General features: G+C 41.3%; 1 protein-coding gene across 3 annotated transcripts in view; it reads left to right on the top strand.

Moving 5' to 3' along the window:
• Nucleotides 1-2,777: 2,777 nt before the first annotated feature.
• cap2 (cyclase associated actin cytoskeleton regulatory protein 2) overlaps nucleotides 2,778-10,087 on the top strand; it is a 200,147-nt gene continuing 192,837 nt past the window's right edge. For all 3 annotated transcript variants that reach the window (XM_059945494.1, XM_059945493.1, XM_059945495.1), the window contains exon 1: nucleotides 2,778-2,890. The gene's annotated coding sequence lies outside the window, so the exon portion shown is untranslated. The remainder of the gene's footprint in view (nucleotides 2,891-10,087) is intronic.

The raw sequence follows: 10,087 nt of genomic DNA, 5'->3' as shown, positions 1-10,087 counted from the left end.
GGGCTGTCTGCACCACTCTCTGCAGAGTCCTGTGATTGAGGGGAGTACAGTTCCCATACCAGGCGGTGATGCAGCCAGTCAGGACTCCCTCAATTGCACCCCTTAGAAAGTCCTTAGGATTTGGGGACTCATGCCAAACTTTTTCCAACTGATTGAGGTGAAAAAGGTGCTGTTGTGCTTTATTTCACCACATAGCAGGTACGTACAGACCACTTGAGATCCTTGGTGGTGTATATGCTGAGGAACTTAAAGCTGTTCACCCTCTCAGCCCCAAACTCATTGATATCAATAGGCGTTAGCCTGTCTCCATTCCTCCTGTAGTCCACAACCAGCTCCTTTGTGCGACATTGAGGGAGAGGTTGTGTCAGGGTGATGACTTCTTCTTTCTAAGCTGCCTCGATATTATTCAAAGTATGAGGGCACTACGTGTCACTACATGCTGAGGATCTACCTGTCCCTGGTTTTGCAGAAGATAGGCCTGACCTATTTCCATTCAATTGACCCTGTCAGCTGGATGTTACCCGTGCTTTATGGAAGAGTACTTCCAAGTAAACATCATTGACCACGTCCGTTAGGCAGTGGTCAGTGTGGAATGTACTTCAGACTCTGTGGGATGGGAACACAGTGGATTCTGTGAGTTTGTTTCCTGAGCAAATGGTCCAAACTATCTGGCAGAATGTGTCCTCACCAGATTTGACCAACAAGCACAAAGACCCCCTTTGGCTGGCAGTGAGAGATGTCTTCCCAAGTAGAGCTTTCCTCTAGAGACGACATATCACCTCTAAAGTACACTCCCCGTGGGATGGCTGTGTTGGGAAGAGATGGTCACCCATCTCTTTGCAGACTATGGATTTTCCTAGAGGATGAGGGCATGGATCAAGGGTGCATGTCCTGCTTCATCCCCAGTAGCAGCATAATAGCAGACTCTCTGATCAATGGGCTGTTCCCAGAAACACTCTACAAGACAGACATCAAGTGCTGCTGGAAGGTCATCAATTCATGAAGGACACCCTTTGGTCTGCTGGAAAACTGTTGGTCTTTCAGCACAGTGAGATATCTATAAAGGAACGGTGCAGTCAGGCTCAGTCCAAGCTGCAGGAGCGATGCTCTGAAATTTGGTGCAGCCAAAGCTGAGGCTCTATGGAGAAAGGCTATTGTCCTCTCATGTAGGGCAGATTTGGGTTGGAAAATCCCTTTGACAATGAAAGCAATATCACCTCAGACAGCCACATGTACAAAAACAGTGCTATAGTTATTTACAAACACAAGAAAGTCTACAGATGCTAGAAGTCCAAAGCAACACACACAAAATGCTGGAAGAAATCAGCAGACCAGGCACTAACTGTGGAAAAGAGCAAAGTCCTGGTGTATGATGTCAGCCCGAAATGTCAACTGTTTGCTCTTTTGCATAGATGCTGCTCGGCCTTTTGAGTTCCTCCAGCATTTTGTGTGTGTTGCTATATTTATTCACGTTTATTTGTCTTCAAATGTTTACACTACTAAATGCCATACCTACAAGTGTAAAGGGTTTTGCACTATTTCTTCCTTTGTATGGACAATATTTTATTATGATTAAAGTCTATTTTTGAATAAAAGAGTCTTACTGGAGGGAATCAGTAAATCAGGCAGCATCAATGTGAAGATTAGATTAGACTCAACTTTATTGTCATTGTGCCGAGTACAGATACAAAGCCAATGAAATGCAGTTAGCATCTAACCAGAAATGCAAAGAATAGTGTTATTAACAAAATAACTGTGAATAAAAATAAGTGCTACAGCACACAAATATAAAAGTACTGAGACAGTACAATATGGGTGCAATACTGTTTAGCGCTGTGATGTGAGGTTCAGCAGGGTCACAGCCTCAGGGAAGAAGCTCTTCCTGTACCTGCTGGTGCGGGAACGGAGGCTCTTGTAGCGCCTACTGGATGGGAGGAGAGTGAAAAGTCCATGGTTGGGTGAGATGCATCCTTGATCATGCTTTTCGCTCTGCCCAGGCAGCGTTTATGGTAGATGTTCGCAATGGTGGGCAATTGGGTGTAGATAGCAGGAAACTTTTCCCTATGGCAGTGTCTAAAAGCAGAGGCCCAAGATTTAAAGCGAGGTGTAGTTGGGTTAAAGGGATTTGGAATCCACTGCCTGAGAAGGTGTTGGAGGTGGAGCCTCACAACGATTAAGCATCTGGATCAGCAAATGAATCAAGGTTATGGATCAATGTTGGTAGGTGGGATTGGTATCTAAAGATGCTTAATCATTGTCCTAGATATGATGGGCCAAAGGGTTTGATTCTACGCTGTACGAGTCTATGACTCTGTGCTAGTGACTATCATATTTTATTATCGCAGAGATAGTTTTAAACCTTTTGAGTTCCTGGAGCAAAGTGACATTGCATTAAGGAGCCAAAATTGTAGTCGTGATACAGGGATGAGTCATGAAGAGTTTAAAGCTATCTGACCTCAATTTAGTGAATAAAATGAATGCTAATGTCCTTTACACCGTGCATTTAAGGCTCTGGCTGTAAGCGGTGGCTTCCATTTGTGGCTCTAACGCGACTGCAAAAATGAAGGAGGGTGCAACGCAAGAAAATTCTTCTTACTGTTTGAAGTAGGCAATGCAACCAAGCAACACAGCCAACACCTTTCCCAGCTCTGCTCGCCCCCGCAGTCCTTTTTCGGAAAGCGCGCGCACTCCACCGCGGCCGGGGAACAGTGCTCGTGCCTTTATTTGGAATAGAGCGGAAGAGCGCGCGCGCCCGCCCGCCGCGGATCGTTTCGTCACGGACGGCCGACCCGGAGCGCGAGCAGGGCTGCGGCTGTGTCACAGACGCGAGCTTGGTCGAAAGGCAGTGGGACCTGTGTCATTGATACACAAACTACTTCGCGTACAGCAGGTAGTGCATCGGTTTCGTGCTCCATTTTTTGTCTCTATTTTTGCAATGGAAATGCTCTCCTCAGTGTGAGGTGTATTACGTTCTGAGCAGGAGTGATTATGTAGCAGTGCTTGCTTTCCATCCTTCAGCATTTGTTGAGACCTATTTGAATCCTCCCTAAAACTAGGAGATGAAAGTCACCATTGGTAATGACGTTTAGTGTTATATAATATCTCGATTTATGCGATGGGTTGAAAATAGATGTTTCTTGTACTTTATAATAGAAATGCATAATGTGACCTACAGCTTTCCACTTTCCTTTAAATAAGGGTTTTATTCATGCTTGCTACAGTGGCAATGATTATATATGCAGGTAGCAATCTGGGTCTGAAGGCCTTGTCTACAGACAGCTGGTGCTGGGAACCTTGCGGAGAAAATGCAAAGTTTGCGTGGCAAATTCGGCACTTTTACGCAGATGTTCCTTTCATTCGCCTTCTTTCTCTTTGCTTCATTCCCAAGCCTGTAGAAGCTGTGAATACATTTAACGCAATGAAATTTGGAAGGCGCGACCTTTCAAAATTCGACTGTCGGTTTGGAGTCTTGGAAACGGGTGGTTTCAACTCTTAAAGCTCTTAAGAATTTTAGGGATGAGTTTCGACTTATTTCATCATAGCAGTTTACATTTAAGAGCGGAATTCTCAAGGGAAACTTAAGTGGGCCATTTTGTGTTTCAAGAGACTAATTAGCCTTACAGTGACAAGCTGGTATGCTTTCATATGACTTAGTCTAAATGCAGTTTGTTTTAAGGAATAGTAAGTGTATTACATTTTGTAGCCTGGCTATTGAAGTCCTAAATATATTGGATGGAATAAATCCCGGTTTGCCTGATCTTGTGTGCAATTTGACGATTTCAACCTTGCCTTTTGAAGGATTGCTTCCCCCCCCCCTTACATTTGCACATTTTAATAAGAGTTCACTGTTCAGTTTTTTTTTTGCATGGGGGTTAGCTCCTTTACCCAAGTAAAGGTGTCTCTAGGTGCTTTCAGAGACAGGGCAATGGAAGTTCTCTTGTCTGATTTCAGGAAAGAATGGATTCCTCAGTTCTTGTGCCGATGGATCCTAGGGAGATGATTACCCTGGCTGTATATGCTGGTACAGACGGTTTTATTGTCTCAGGGTTATGAGTCAGCCATTCAGGAATGAAATGGGATGAAATTTCTTACTGCAGGTAGTTGTGAATCTTTAGAATTCCTCACCTCACAAGGATGTTGACTCATTGAATAAATTTAAAACTGTAAGAGATGATAGGTTTTAGTAATCACTGGAATCAAATGATATTGTGATGCTATAGGGAGGTGAAATTGACATGAAAGATTATTCATGACCTTACTAAGTGTTGGGGTAGATTTGAAAGATTGTCTGCTCTCATCCTACTCCTGTTTCTTGTGGCTTGAAGCTGCCAACGTTTCCAAAAAACTCTTGAGAGATTTCAATTAGTGCTAACCTTTCAAGACATCATACACAGTTTACGTCATCAGGACTGCTCCATGAGCCTGTTGTGTACACATGAAGTGTCTAAATTCACAAAGTGCACTGACATGGTAGTCACGTTGCTAATTAGTTACAGCGTGACATCGTAAACCAACAGCATCTGGGAGCATCAGTCAATGACTTGTTGTGAGATAACACATTTATTTGAGGGAACTACCAACAAAACTTGTTTTTAAAAATGTAGTGCAAACTGACGATGGAAGAAAAGTGGAGGGACTTTCTGTATTTGAAGATGTTTTTCAGCTTTCTAAGTTATGAGTGTTTTTATACAGCCAGCTGTTATGGTCCAGTTGATATTGTCCGGAATGCAGGTTCCCAACCTGGGGTCCAGAGACCCCTTGCTAAATGGTATTGGTCCATGGCATAACAAGGGTGGGAAACCCTTCATCTACAAAGATGATGAAAGTGCATGCGTTATATCCTTAAAAATGAAGAAAAAATTTAGGGCAGTGATGAGGAGCAGGGGAAGAATGGGAGAAAGTGGACAGCTCCTTCAAAGATCAGACACGTGCACGATCACTGAGTGGTTTCCTGTTATGCGACTCCTTCTAAGGAAACAAATCTTAGACATTTTGAATATATTGCCTTTTTATGAAACTTATTTCTTTAGCTAAAATGTGGAACTTTTTCTTCTACTTAGGTATATTTGCCTTCACCTTATCTGCCTAGTTTACAATGGTTCACTTCCACTTACCAACAAGTAACACAGCCTAGTTAGTGCATTCAGAAGATCACTATTAGTTGTAATTGCTTCCACTGAATTGCAAGTGGGCATCTTTAAGAAGTTCATTCATTAGTCCAGTCCATTAGTGCACTACTTCCAGTCCCAGTGATACATCTTTTACCTGCTCTGGAGACTTCAGCTTGACAGTGTGGACTCTGTTGATGGAAGAATATGCGAGTTTCCACCTAGATACTGAAGGATTAACATCAAAAGTACTGAAATCAGTGGAGTGGTATGGGAAGAGGACGTTTGGTATAAATTGACACTAAGATCACCACAACCTTATAGACTGAATAGCCTGTGCAATTCTGTGCTTAAGATGTATCTTTTAGTTTAAGGGATTTGAAATCATTACGCAATGTAGATGCAGAGGACATCTGGCATTTGACAGAATCTATCAACAGCCAGCTTGCAATTGCCGATGATCTGTGCTCTTTGGAATCATGATATTTGCAAATTTTCATTGATTCTTTGATTATGTTATGTCTGTAGCTTGAAGCACATCACCAAACAATTACCTAAAAACAGTAATAGTAGATTAAAAGTGATAAGCTGTCAAACATAGCTCCAGCCGATTGCCCCAGTGAAGAAGGAAACTTGATTTGTCACATTGGCTCAGATGGAGGTCAGGTGAAGAACTCCCATCCATTTGCTTAGCACAGGAAGGATAGACAGTATTGTAAATGGATTAGATGCTATTGTCAGATGCCCCAGCAGAAGGACAAGCAATTAGAAGTTGCAAGGGGAATTGGAAAAAGATAAAGTAACATTTTAAAAAAATATATCCTTCTACCTTCTCACAGTGTCAGCCTTTGATAATTACGGTTGGTGTCTGGACGGTTTGAAGTTTTGAGAGAGCTTTGGTGTGATGTTCTGGGGCGTGATGCTGATGCTCCTGTTGGGGAATTTTTATGTATTATTAATCTCTTGCACTGTCATTGGTTTATATTTTTTTATATAGAGATGCAGCATTGTAACAAGCCCTTCTGGTCCAAAAAGTCCACTCTGCACATTATACCCATGTGACCAATTAACCTATTAACCTGTATGCATTTGGAATATGGGAGGAACCAGAACACCCAGAGGAAACCTACACGGTGAACAGGAGAAAGTACAAACTCCTTACAGACTGGGGGAATTGAACCCGGGTCACTGGCACTATAATAGGATTATGCTGACCGCTATGCTATGATGCTGCCCCCTCTTTTAAATTGGCTTCTTGTCTCTCAAAGAAAACATTGTCATGTAAGGTCTACAAATCAAGCTGTAGCAAAGACTAAATTTCCACAAGTCACATCTTGGGGACATGGAATGCAGAAATGGGTCCGCTGCTCACAGTTTCAGACCCAACCATCAGCCACTCTTTTACACAAATCCTACATTCTCATCGACTGTCCACAAAGAGACAATTATTCTTCCCACAGACACAGTTTAAATACTAGGTAGTTTAAGTGTATTCAAAGAGAAGTCTTTGAGGGAATTTTTGAGCTCCTACTTTCTAACTAAAAGTCTGTGATGGCAGAGTTTTTCGGTAAGTGGGATCATGAGGCTTTCCAGTCAGCAACCAGTATAGAGTGCTGAGCATTTCATTATTGTATGCCACGGGTCTTCAGGCAAACTCAGAAATTTAGATGTTGTGATTTAGTTGGCTGTTTTTATAGGCTTCCACAAATAGCAAGTGAGTAGAAAGAACAGAAGTTCTCAGGCTTCAAGGACTACATTGCTAATGACACACAGTGTGACAGCTCTTGTTCTTGGTCGGGGTGAATATCCCTCCTAGATGTTTTATCAACCTTTAATTGTGGTGACAGTGAACAATGAGGAATTGTTATGATCGGGTGACTGTTTTCAGCCACACTACACTGTCTGTGGGCTGGATGAACACAATGATCTTGACGTGGCAGGAGGTAATTTCAGTCTCTGGACAACCCACCAATCCTGTTTTCCATCACATCACTGTTTCCTATTGTTTTGCACCTCTTGACCCTGCTTCTCCCCAGCACTGAGGCTAGGGAGCAACTTAGAACGATCCATGCAGCACAACAGTGGAACGTGGGAGAAACTGGAACACTGGAGGCAGCCAATTCTCTCAAACTCTCCACAGGTGACACGGGAAGCCAGGATCGCTGTAGTGTAAATCAGCAGCACAAGAGTACCGGCCCAACTTGGACTGCAAGCGCCCGAGTTTTCCCTTCAGCAACTTTTTTTTGGTAGGAGGATGAGGTGTACACATCTAAACAGCAACTATACTTCAATTGAAATGAGCCTTGATTGCTTAAGTGATAATAATTCATTTTAATGTATTTTTGTTGCTTTGCAGGTTTTTTTTTAGGTCACTTGGATTGATGAACACGGATGAGAGTTTGCTGTGTTCTGGTTGTACCACTGTTTGAGCCTGCAGTAGGCAGAAACAGATGGCAGCAAGCTGTTCACCTTCTTCAAGATTAAATTAATGTCCCTGTTAGATTTTTGTGAGTTACCTTGTTTGACAGTAACTTGTTCCAATCACTAATTGAAATGTAAGTTTTCAAAACTCACTAGTTATTTTAATTTTAGGTTAACATATTTAAAAATCATTCTTGAAGGTGGGAAATTGTAGTTATACATGCATATTTTCTGACAAATTTTATCAATCAAGTATAAAAGGAGAAATGATCAACTTTGATAATGACCTATCAGAATATTTGGAAATTTCTGATTTTGCATCTTTCATCAGACACCCCCTTTTCCCTCTCTAGGGCCACTGAACTCCTTTCAATTGAAAAATACATTATCACGAAGTGTAATATCTTAAGGGAAAAAGTCAATGAAAATAATGTTAAGCGGTTAATAGAATTAACATCCAACGGTGTAAAATATCTATCTCCCTGCACCACAGAAATGTGCATCCTGCCAGGTTATTGGAGTTAGGCAGTTAATATTTTCCAACAAATCTCCTTTAATACCATTTGCAGATCTGTATATGGGATCCAGTTTGATTTTCATTTTTCATTTCTGGATTTAAAGTTAATCAGGTTGAAAACGGTGAAGGAAAGCAAGCCTTTTTTAAATAGCCTGATTAATTCCTACTGGTGGCAAGTTCAGATGTAAAATTATGTAGTCAGTCACATGGACTTCACACTGTGAGTTTTCAATCAGCAGAGCAACTGAAAGTTAGAATGCTATAAATGTACTTTTATGAAGTGAATTGTAAAGGCAGTACAGACATTGATAAATAATAATGATGCACTGTTGCTCTTTTAGGAGACTCTGGGGAAAGATCTTGAATGCTTTGCTTTTCCATTGAAGTTCATTTGATGTTATGCATTAGTTTCCTTGGTTAATATTTCCATGATGTGCTTGTTTGTGTTGATGCAAATTGCTTCACAGCCACTGAACATTCAATAAAAGGTAATATATTTAAGTAAAATTTCCCTCTTACAGACCTGCAAAACCATCTTCAACATACTTCGTGAGGAGAGCTACTACGTTCTGAAGTATGAAATTCTAGACCACGTCTTAGCTTGGTGTTTAGGGGTGATCGCATTCACCATCACTAATGCTTTCTCTCTTAAATAATTAAGAATGTGACAGACGTATGCTGTATATTATGAATCAGTATTGGCTTCTGTACCAAAGGAAAATTACAAGGAAGGTTGAAAATTCTCTTGTGGTTTTGCTTTTAGTTTTGAAGTTAACATTGAAGAGCATTAAGGAAGAGAGGCTTGGCAATATCTAAGGGGCAATATCAGGGGTTTGTGGAAGCATAATGTTTGGCCCGACTGGATTTCACCCAATTTTGTTTCCCAGATAAAGAATGAGGACATCATCTAAATGTGTTGAATTTGGTCTTTTTCTTCCCTGTATCTTCATACTTGATTGTTTTATTCTGCTGCTAATATTATTATGCCATTTATGGCTTGTTATTCTGGATAGAAGTGGATGCAACGGCAGAAGCTTGTGCAATCTTTATACACTTGTTGTTTGGGGAATTTACTTGCTAGTTTGGCTTCTGGTATCTAGTAATATGAATGGATCAAATTGCTTCATCTTTGCAAAGGATATTTCTTGGTTTGCTCGACGATTAGCACACTCATGATTCTGCTACGAGAGTAAAAAGGTTAGCATGTTAGAGCACAGAAGGAGACCATTCACCCCATTGAGTCTGTACTCTCCATTTGTCTGTTCTGTCCACATAAGGCAACAAATTATTTTCACTCTGTGCTAATATTTTGGGATGTTAAGGAGTATGGGGTGAATAAAAGGAAGTGGCAATCAGGTAAAATATCAGTAATGATCTTGTTGAAAGACACTGTAGGAGAAGTTCCCTCTAAGGTGTGTGCGTGCGTTCACATTTTTTGCTACTAATGCACAAAGGTATTGTTAGCATGTTAAGTATATTGCACGATTGTATACAATCACAGTTCCTTTTCCTGTTCCTAATTGTTTCTGTTCCTGTTCCTGTGTTGACAACATGGAGCTTGCGATTATTTAACCATATAACAGTTACAGCATGGAAACAGGCCATCTTGGCCTTTCTAGTCTGTGCTGAACGCTTAATCTCACCTAGTCCCACTGACCTGCACTCAGCCCATAACCTTCCATTCCTTTCCTGTCCATATACCTATCCAATTTTACTTTAAATGACAATACCGAACCTGCCTCTACCACTTCTACTGGAAGCTTTTTCCACACAGCTACCACTCTCTGAGTAAAGAGATTCCCCCTCGTGTTACCCTTAAACTTTTGCCCCCTAACTCTCAACTCATGTCCTCTTGTTTGAATCTCCCCTACTCAATGGAAGAAGCCTATCCACATCAACTCTATCTATCCCCCTCATAATTTTAAATACCTCTAACAAGTCCCCCCTCAACCTTCTATGCTCCAAAGAATAAAGACCTAACTTGTTCAACCTTTCCCTGTAACTTAGGTGCTGAAACCCAGGTAACATTCTAGTAAATCTT

This window comes from Hypanus sabinus, chromosome 20 (genome assembly GCF_030144855.1).
Source record: "Hypanus sabinus isolate sHypSab1 chromosome 20, sHypSab1.hap1, whole genome shotgun sequence".
NCBI lineage: Eukaryota > Metazoa > Chordata > Chondrichthyes > Myliobatiformes > Dasyatidae > Hypanus > Hypanus sabinus.
Note: the sequence above shows the minus strand (reverse complement) of the source record. Positions and strands in the feature narration are given on the sequence as shown.